Here is a 10,760-nt window from a genome sequence, read left to right on the forward strand (position 1 = left end):
AATAGACGTGTTTGTCCAAAAACAAAAGGGGGTGGAAGGTGAAGTCATAGAACAAGTTTCCAATCTGGAAACAAAAATGACATGCTTTAATGTTTTACTGTCATCTCAGTCAAGAACAAGCAGGTATTCTCTAACTAGCTGACAGTGCTTATGGTAATACTGGACTAGCAACAGAGCGAGAAGGCATTTAGTAATCTTTTATTTACTTAAATGCATATCCTGAATATATTTGTTTTTTCTTCTACCTGTGTGACTTGTTTTTATTTTAAAGCTATCATAGGATAGATTGGCATTTTACTTAGTGTTTTTCATAACAAAGCAAGTCATTGAAAAATTTAAATGACAAATATATATATATATTTTTTTTTTGAGGTTTCTGGGGATTTGTTTTCTGTAGTTTTCTAGTATTTCTTTCAGTTCACACTTTAGGGAAACAGTTTATGTGCCAGAGAAGTAGATATCTATCCCTTTAGAAAGTTCTACAGTTTAACCCATCACTATGGCTGCAAGATGTATTTCTATCAAACCAGACTAACTTCATTCTATTTACCACAGTGTATTCTGTTTGTAATCTTTGTTTGTATTCTGTTTGCACCACAGAGAAAGGAAAGTTGAAATGACAAATACATTAAAGAGACTTCTATAGGTAATTTTGTGAACTCTTTTTCCCTCCAGAGAACTTCACAAGAAGAGGGATGTCAGCACAAAATTGTATAAACATCTACAGGAAGGAATTCTTCATTACAAGTAATCCACTTGGTATTTCTACATTTGGCAAATGCCTTTACTTGTGTTCCATGGACATTAGAAACAGAATATGCAATATACTCTGTCTACTGGTCTCATTTAGATTAACTTCTTAAGGAAGCACTCTGTTAGGTATGAAGTTCTGGATTTCACTGGTGACTTTGTACCAACATATATCATTTAACAATAATTTTCCTGTAGCTTATTTTGAAAGAAAAAAAAGAGTCAGGTTTTATATGCTATATGATAGAATTAAATAAATACAAACCTCCAGTAATTTTATATCAGAGGATAATTTCACTACCCTGTTATTTTTCTTCTGTTTTTCTTTCTGTGTATCTCTATGCCTGATAAATCCTTACTCCTTAATCTTTCCACATTCTTGTTTTCCTTCTATCTTCAATGTTTAATACATGCTAAACACTTACAATTTGTTTTTAGGTAGAAAGGAAAATATGGGGATAGAATGCCTTATGTGCTTATGTGTATAACTAATAAAACACTAGTTACATAAATATTATTTAACACATATTTGTAATTTTAAAATAAATTATATTAGAAAGGAAATAAAATTTCTAAGGTAGAAAAAAGAGATATTTTTGAACATAGATATTGTGGTAGAGTAGCTTCAGGAGCACAGATTCAATAAATGTACTCAGCCAAGTTACAGAATACAGAACTAGACTTTGGAATGTAAGCAACAAAATGTATAACCTTTTGATTATATTGATCTTGCCCATGGAAAGTGAGTTAAAGGTGAGGTATATAAGATAAAACAATATCAGCACATTTTCAATACTGAGTACAGTAAGAGAGGGAAAGCAGAAAAATATACAATCCTAGAATAAACCAGTTCTAGTAAGTGCCAATCTATGAAGAGCAGATATATGAAAAAGCCCAGGGAGAGTTAATAAAATGCAGAATTTCCATTCCACTATAGGCTTTATTATCCAAACTATCCATGGAAGGATTATTTAGCACCTGATTTTTGCCTCTGAAAGAAATGTACCTAGAATCTTCTGGTTAAGCATTGTGAATGTAATACATGCATTTATTTCTATTCCATCTAAAACACCCAAAATAGGGGGAGACAGAGGCACCTGCCTCCTTAGCGCAGTAGGCAGCGCATCAGTCTCACAAAAGAGGATAGACTCACAGCGCCAAAGAAAAATAGAACAACATAGAGATGTTAACTAAATTTTAGAAACCAGAAGCCAAAAAGGCAGTTATTACTGATTTAGGAGACCTGAATGGAAGATGCTTCCGTGTGAGGAGAAGGAGGGATTAACAACAAGACTCTAGCAGCTTCACACTGCAGGAGCCTGAGGAACTGGAGGGCTCAGTTACTTCAGTGAAGATGCAAGGCAGAGCAGAAAGCTGGATAAGTAGCTGAGTCTTTAAAAGGAGCTGCTATATCCTCTTCTCTCATCCCTAACAGTTCAGTAATTATCTCTCTCCTACATGTGCTAAAGATGAAGTGTTTATCCTCTGGAAAGTTGAATAATAGAGCATCTCATCTAAGAATATAAGGCACAGGTGAGGGGAACAGGTAAGTAAGGTACTAAAAATGAAATTTAAGTGATAACTAGATTACTAAACATTGAGTTCACCAGCCTCTTCCCCCTCCTGCTGCCTAGACTACTAACACCCAGGTTTAAATCTCCAGGCAGGAAATGAAAGGAAAATAACAGATCAAAAGAAAAAAATCCCACCAATCTGACAATAGGGGATCCCCTGAAGCATAATGAAAAAACTGAGTTCTCCCATGGGTAAAACTCACCAATAAAGCAGCCTCACCTGAGAAAACAGAGCTCCTTACTCTTAATATAAATGGGAGGTCAAGGACCAGCAACCAATTATGGAAAGTCCCTAATACAAATAAAGATGAAAACATACAGGAGAAAAAGCAACCAAGGCAATTTAAGAGGCAAAATTTAAAATTTTTAAATATTATATTGTCCTTAAAGACATAAGTGAATTATTATACCTATGAATCCAAATCAGAATGCTACCAAAAAAGACTATTTCAGACCAATGGCAATTTTTGCAGATCTAGAACAAAAAAATCTTAAAATCTGTATGGAAACACAAAAAAAACCCCAAATAGCCAAACAATCTTGAGAAAGAAGAATGGAGCTGGAGTAATTAGACTTCCTGACTTCAGGCTACACTATAAAGCTACAGTAATCAAAACAGTATGGTACTGGCACAAAGACAGACCTATAGATCAATGGAACAGTATAGAAAGCCCAGAAATAAACCTACAGTCCTATGGTCAGTTAATCTACAACAAAGGAGGCAAGAATATACAATGGAGAAAAGACAGTCTCTTCAATAAGTGGTGCTGGGAAAACTGGACAGCTACATGTAAAAGAATGAAATTAGAACATTTTCTAACACCATACACAAAAATAAACTCAAAATGGATTAAAGACCTAAATGTAAGACCAGATACTATAAAACTCCAAGAGGAAAACATAGACAGAACACTCTTTGACATAAATTGAAGCAATTTTTTTGGATATGTCTCCTAAAGCAAAGGAAATACAAGCAAAAATAAACAAATGGGACCTTATTAAACTTAAATGCTTTTGCACAGCAAAGTAAGCCATCAACAAAATGAAAAAAACTACTGAATGGGAGAATATATTTGCAAATGATACAACCAATAAGGGATTAATATCTAACATATATAAACAGCTCATACAACTCAACATCAAAAAAAAAAATCAGATTAAAAATGGGCAGAAGAACTAAAAAGACATTTTTCCAAAGAGGACATGTAGATGGCCAACAGGCACATGAAAAGATGCTCAACATCGTTAACCATCAGGGAAATGCAAATCAAAAGCACAATGAGATATCACCTCCCACCTATCAGAATGGCTGTCATCAAAAGGAACACAAATAACAAATGTTGACAAGGATGTGGAGAAAAGGGAACCCTAATACACTGTTGGTGGGAATATAAATTGGTGCAGCCACTGTGGAAAACAGTATGGAGGTTTCACAAAAAACTAAAAATAGAACTACCATATGACCCAGGAATTTCACTCCTGGGTATTTATCCAAAACAAACAAACAAAAACAAAAACACTAATTTGAAAAGATACATGCACCCCAATGTTGATAGCAGCATTAGTTACAATTGTCAAGGTATGAAAACAACCTAAGTGTCCATCAACAGATGAATGGATAAAGAAGGTGTTTTATATATATATATATATATATATATATATATATATATATATATGTGTGTGTGTGTGTGTGTGTATAATATGTATATATATACACACACACACAATAGAATACTATTGAGCCATAAAAAAGAATGAAAATTTGCCATTTGCAACAACACAGATGGACTTGGAGGGTGTTATGCTAAGTGAAAGAAGTCAGACAGAGAAACACAAATACTATATAATATCACTTATATGTGGAACCTAAAAAATACAATAAACTAGTGAATTTAACAAAAAAGCAGCAGACTCATAGATTTAGAGAACAAACTAGTGGTTACCAGTGGGGAGAGGGAAGTGGGGAGGAGCAAGATAGCGGTAGTGGAGTAAGAGATACAAACTATTAGGTGTAAAATAAGTTACAAGGATATATTGTATGACATGGGCAATATAGCCAATATTTTATAATAACTATAATGGAGCACAATCTTTAAAGACTGTGAATCACTATATTGTACACCTGTAACATATACTATTGTATAACAACTATACTTCAATAAAAAATAATAAAATTAAAATATATGTATATAATAGCAAAAATGTAAAAATAAGAGAAAGATTGGAAAATAAAGTTGAGAATATCTCCCAGAAAATTTAAAAAGCAAATACAAATAGGGCAGAAAATATAAGAAACAAAGAAACACGATTGATTCAGGAAGCCCAACATTTATATAATAGAAATTCCAAATAAGGCAGAGAAAATGGGAGGGGAAAAAATTATCAAAGAAATAAACCAAGAAAAATTCCCCAAATTCAACTGATAGACATGGATCTCCACAGTGAAAAAAGTGTACAGTATACAACAGAAATATATAAACAAAAAAAGCAAAATAAACTCACATCAAAATCCATCAATCCATCACTGCAAATGTCACCCAAAGAATGAAGGAGGATCCTGAAAATTTACAGAGAGAAAGAGATTAAATTAACATGCTAAGGACTGTGTGAAAAAGTACCATCAGCCTTCTCAACAGCAATGCTGAAACCATAAAACAAGGTAAACATGCTTTTAAAATTATGAAGCATGATTTGCTACATAAAAATTTAAGTCCAAACTATATATCGACTGTGAGAATAGAAAAACATTTTCTAATATACATGCTCTCAAACAATTACTCCCTCCACATAGTCACCTGAAACTGCTGGAGAATGTTCTCCAGCAAAACAAGGGAGTAAATAAGAAAGGAAGGCGTGATATGTCTTTGAGCTCTCTTATCAATCAGAGTTCCTAGTTTCAAACAACTAAAGAGAACTCCAGGTGATTACATAGATGCAGAGCATATCTGGAAGATATGGGTCATTTGTAGAATCATTGGAAGGGCTAGAAAAACAAGCCATGCCGCTGCACTGTCCCCAAAGAAATGTGACTTTTTACATCCCTCAAGGAGTGGTGGGGATGGGGGTGGGGCAGGGGCTGGTAGGAACCATCACGGGTCCCCACAAGCACTGAAAGGTTCAGTGCAAGAAACCCAAGATCCAGGACATCTACTGAAGGCTGTTGGTCAAACTGTACAGATTTCCGGCCAGAGCATCACCACCACCTTCAACCAAGTTGTGCTGAAGAGATCGTCCAAGAGTCATACCAACTGGCCCGCCCTCTGTCCCTTTCCCTGATGATCCGTAAAATGAAGCATCCTGGCCTGGAAGACAAAACAGCTGTGGTTGTAGGGACTAGAGCCGATGACAACGTGCATGTCCAGGAAGTGCCCAGTGTGCTGCACATGAGCATCCGCATGTAGAACCACATCCTCAAGGCCAGGGGGCAAGATGGTCACCTTCAACCAGCAGACCCTGGACTCCCCCAAGGGCTGTAACACCGTCCTGCTCTCCAGTCTTCACAAGGGCAGAGAGGTGTGTGGGCGTTTCTGCCTGGGGAACAGCACAGCCACACTAAACCCTTCGTGGGACCAGAGGTTCGAGCATGCCAAAAGCCAACGGGCCAGACACAGCTACAAAAACTAACCCCAGATCCTGCCTTGTTATTAAAGATTTTGGATGTAATAATTAAGAAAGTAAAATGAAATGAAGTGAAATGAAATGATTTTAAAAAGGGATCATTGAGGGCTTTCTATTTTGTACACAAAACCACTGGGCATCATGCCTGTGGACACCTCGGAGATCGCAACGTAGATACACATGGCTCCAGCCACTTGGTGGGCAGTGAGGTGAGAAAAACAATGGTTTGGGTGAATCACGTGATTACAGAGCTAGGGTTCCAGATGGTCATGATTGGCCTCCGTAACAGCTCTAAGGAAGTAGTGAGAACAGGGATGGGAGAGGGCAGTTAACTACCAGAGGCCCCTCCAAGTATTGGCTGAGGGCCTTAAGCTGCCTCTGCCTATATGAAGAACTCCACCTTACAAACAGTGTTACTTCTGTGACCACCAGAGGAGAGCACTCCCTGTCCCTTCCTTTATCCATCATGAGCCAAGTTAAAGTCAGCCATGGACATATTTGACTGAGACGTCCTAGCTCACGTTTGTGTCCTGGATGAAAGGGTATCAGGGAAAATGAGAATCTAGCATTTTCAGCTACTATACCGTAAGTCACTCTTTACTTCCCTACAGTGTCCATAAACGTGAGGATTTTCCCAATCACAAAAAGGTTTCAGATGCTGGGCATACAAAACAAACAACAAATGTTTTTTTTTTTTTTTTTTTTTTTTTTCTGTACGCGGGCCTCTCACTGTTGTGGCCTCTCCCGTTGCGGAGCACAGGCTCCGGACGCGCAGGCCCAGCGGCCATGGCTCACGGGCCCAGCCGCTCCGCGGCATATGGGATCCTCCCAGACCGGGGCACGAACCCATATCCCCTGCATCGGCAGGCGGACTCTCAACCACTGCGCCACCAGGGAGGCCCCAAATGTTTGTTTTTGTTTTTGTATTTTTTTTTCTTTTTTTATAATATCCATGAAATAGTGGCTCCAGAACTAGAAAGAGGTGAAGGGCATTTCCTAGAGGACAACATGGAGTGTGAGGATGGTGGTTATTCATTGAGCCTAGAGAACAACCAGACAGACGGAAGCTGAAAACTTAAGAATTAAAGTTCTGGGAGAGATTTCCTACAATTAAATTAAAAGTATTCCAGGGCTTCCCTGGTGGCACAGTGGTTGAGAGTCTGCCTGCCGATGAAGGGGACACGGGTTCATGCCCTGGTCCGGGAAGATTCCCACATGCCGCGGAGCGGCTGGGCCTGTGAGCCATGGCCACTGAGCCTGTGCTCTGCAACGGGAGAGGCCACGATGGTGAGAGGCCCGCGTACCGCAAAAAAAAAAAAAAAAAAAAAATATATATATATATATATATATATATATATATATATATTTCAAGAAATAGAATAGATTATTTGACAACTTTGACTTAGTGGAAAAATGGGACTGAGAAGTGTTAAAGAGCATGGAAAATTTAGCCGGAGATTATAAGAAAACTAACAGCAATAATAATAAAGGGCAATTAACTCCACAAATGAAAACAAGTTGTGCAAGAAAAGAATTTTAATAATAGAGCTCAATTTGGCTCTGAATTAAACAATATACCCAAAGCCATAATAACTAAAATCTCTGAACCAAGATTCCATTTAAATGCTAAAAACTGGGTTTGTTAGACGGGAAGAGGAGATATACATACCCATGAGAGGAACATCAGGGTGTGAGAGGAGTTTAACAGAGCTAAATCTTCAGTTTCCATAGTAGAACTCAATACACAATATCTGAAATTTAGGAAGATATTCAAAATGAGTTATTTTGAACCTAGCTAAATACCAAAGAAAATGACTAAAAAAACTTAAAGGTGGTATCCACTGGGGAATGGAGAACTGTTGTTGGAAGAGATGGACAGGAGACTGCAGTTTATATCTTATTACATTTTGATTTTTAAACCATTTCCAAGAATTACTTTGAGATAATGGCACACTTAATCTGTAAATTTAAAATCTGTAACTAGGAAGAATTAAGTACTTACTGATGGTGGCATTAAAGTTGCATTATTTGAAAAAGTGTATGTCAAAATATAGCAAAAACTATAAAGATTTTTCTATGTTATGACTCAGTAATTCCAATGATGACAATTTATCATGAAGAAACAATTCAATAAAGCAAAATGCTATTTATTGTAGCACTATAGATTTGTGTATCAAAAAAATTAAAACTGTAATGGATTGATGACAAGCAAGTATGTTAAAATCCACAAGTTCAAAACTATATTTAAAAATATATTAATCACTTTAGATGATGACAGATAACTAATTCATTATTTAGAAAGTAGTAAATAAAGGGAAACAACCAAGCATTTAACGTCTCTCCCACATAAAACAAATGCACAAGTTAACAAAATACTTGACTGATAACCTCAAAAGAGAGACAACCAGATATTATGTGCCTGCTGATGAAAGATACACCACCACATATAAAGTGTTTTTGCCAAAAGTAACAAGCCTGAATCAGATCAAGCCATACAAATAATGTTTTTTAACAGATAAACTGCAGGAACAAAAATTAGTAGGAAGGGTAATCTATAGGTTAAAAGATACTAAGGAGATACATCAAAATAAACACAAAGTTTTGACCTTATTTGTATACTGATCTAAACAAACCCATTGTAAACAAGCTATTATATAACTGGGAAAATTTGCACATGGACTTGATATCTGATAATATTAATGGGTTACTTCTAATTTTTTTTAGATATGATAATATTGTAGCTATGTTTAAAATGGAATCCTTACCTTTTAGCAATATATACTGATATATTTACAGCATATTCTTGGAATATATTTATAATATTCTTGGAATATTTTCTATGTAAAAATAATTGAAATGAAATGTAGGATTTGTCTTTCATTTATAATATTAAAAATTAATTGTACAATCCAAGGAGAATTTCAGATATTTTATCAAATATCATCTAATTAACAGTTCAGACTAAGTGAAATTTTATCTCTCTCATTCCTTCCTCTCTTATTCACTTTTCTCCCTCTATTTTTTTATACTTATTCTCTATGTTCATATTTTATCTTCTATTCTTTTTTCTTATTATTTACCTTATTGCTTCCCATTTCTTTCTCAAATAAATTTACTTATAAAGGAACTTTATTGTGGAAGTGCATTATGGATGTCCAAGTTGAGTATCAAACTTCAGAAAATTGGATCTGTTAGCAAATTTCAACTGTAACAGTAAGTCTGCAGTATAGTTTTTTCCATAGTTATCTACTGGTATATGTATAAAGACTTAGTCACAACAGTAACACCAGAGTTCTCACATGGTCCAACTGTTAAAAACTCAGCATAATAAATTTAGCTGTTTTCACATGAACCACTGATGCACGAAAATAATTTCCTGCTAATCAGTAATAATGGCTATATACCCAGTGAGTCACCGTTACACTTTAAGAAGAAGACTGTGCTAATGCGTGAATAATTATTGACCTGATTAAGTGTCCAATCTTGCTCTTCGAAAAAAAAAGTGCACATCATTTAACAATTCAGCTGTATATTGTCTGTGAGATAAAAGCAAGAGGTAATTTGGATAACTAATGCACCAGCTAAATTCTGTTAGGCAGTTCCCAAAGTAGATGATTTTCATCCCCCTTAAACATTCAGGAACCTACATTTTTCTCTGCTTTGTGTCCTTAATGTGCTGCCAACTATTTTCTAAATTTTTTTCCTTAGAGGCAAAGGGAAAAAAGAATTAGAGAAAATGAAGTAAATGATAGGGTTTTATCTGTCTCTCAGCTAAGAGGGCTTGGAGTTCAGAGAAAAAGCTATTACTAGTTAGTGCCACAGAACATTCCTCTGCAAGGCCACTTTTCAATGCTCTTAGAAAGGTAAGCCTTTTTGAGAAAAGAGAAATGCACAGGATTCTAGATATTTAGCAAAGACCAAGTTGGAGTGTGATAAAGGGCTAGGACCTATTAGCTGCCGTGTTATAGTTGTCTCTGATCAAATTGTTACTTCTGTTTGTTTCCCTAAGATTATCTCCCATTAAGTACAAAGAGAGAGCAGTTTTGCTCTCCAGAAATGTCTTGACATTGTAAATCAGATCAGAGGTGTAAAGAGGGAAAGAGGATTGCAATCTGGAAAGGATACAATGCTTCTTCATTTGTGAATGAGTGTGTGAGATCTGAATGCTATGTTATTAACCACTGAATAAATATATTGTGTTAGAAAAACTGTGGAAAATTAAAATTAGAAATAGTTTGGATTCTGCAGCAAATCTGTTGGGAAAGCATCATAACAAGTTTCACTAGTGTATACTACTATTTAAATTTTTCAGTTCTACTGGGAGGAGAGAAATTCATCTAGCAAAGCAGTGTCCTTTCCTTCAAAGGACCCATTTATTTATTACCCATTATGAAACTGTCTGTTTATCACCCAAACTACACTGGGGCTAAATAACATAGGAAGTATTCCCACAACTAACATTTAACCAAAACAACTTTAGTGATCCTGATGAGCAATACAGGGACCTTCCAAGAATAACTGAAACATAACTGCAACTCTGAAAAGGGCAGAATATTTTCACTGAATGCCACATTTGGACATAATCAAAGATGGAAAATAATAGAAAAGCTAAAGCTATCTTTTGGGGAGGGAATGTTGGTTGTGTAGCAGTTATGCCCATTTCAAACCATTCACTTTCATTTTAAGGGGAAGTGTGAAGCTACCTCAGAGGCACTTTGAATCAACAGAGTAACACCGAGTTTTGGTTTCATAAGGCAACTATTTCTAAAAGTTGTTTGCACCTCAATATTAACTCCAGGCTTTAATGATGTAACCTTT

The 10,760-nt window shown here is 35.9% G+C and overlaps 1 pseudogene; it reads left to right on the plus strand.

Moving 5' to 3' along the window:
- Nucleotides 1-3,870: 3,870 nt before the first annotated feature.
- LOC132490445 (large ribosomal subunit protein eL18-like) lies at nucleotides 3,871-5,948 on the plus strand (annotated as a pseudogene).
- The last annotated feature ends 4,812 nt before the right edge of the window (nucleotides 5,949-10,760 follow it).

This window comes from Mesoplodon densirostris, chromosome 5, assembly GCF_025265405.1.
Source record: "Mesoplodon densirostris isolate mMesDen1 chromosome 5, mMesDen1 primary haplotype, whole genome shotgun sequence".
In the NCBI taxonomy this organism is placed as follows: domain Eukaryota; kingdom Metazoa; phylum Chordata; class Mammalia; order Artiodactyla; family Ziphiidae; genus Mesoplodon; species Mesoplodon densirostris.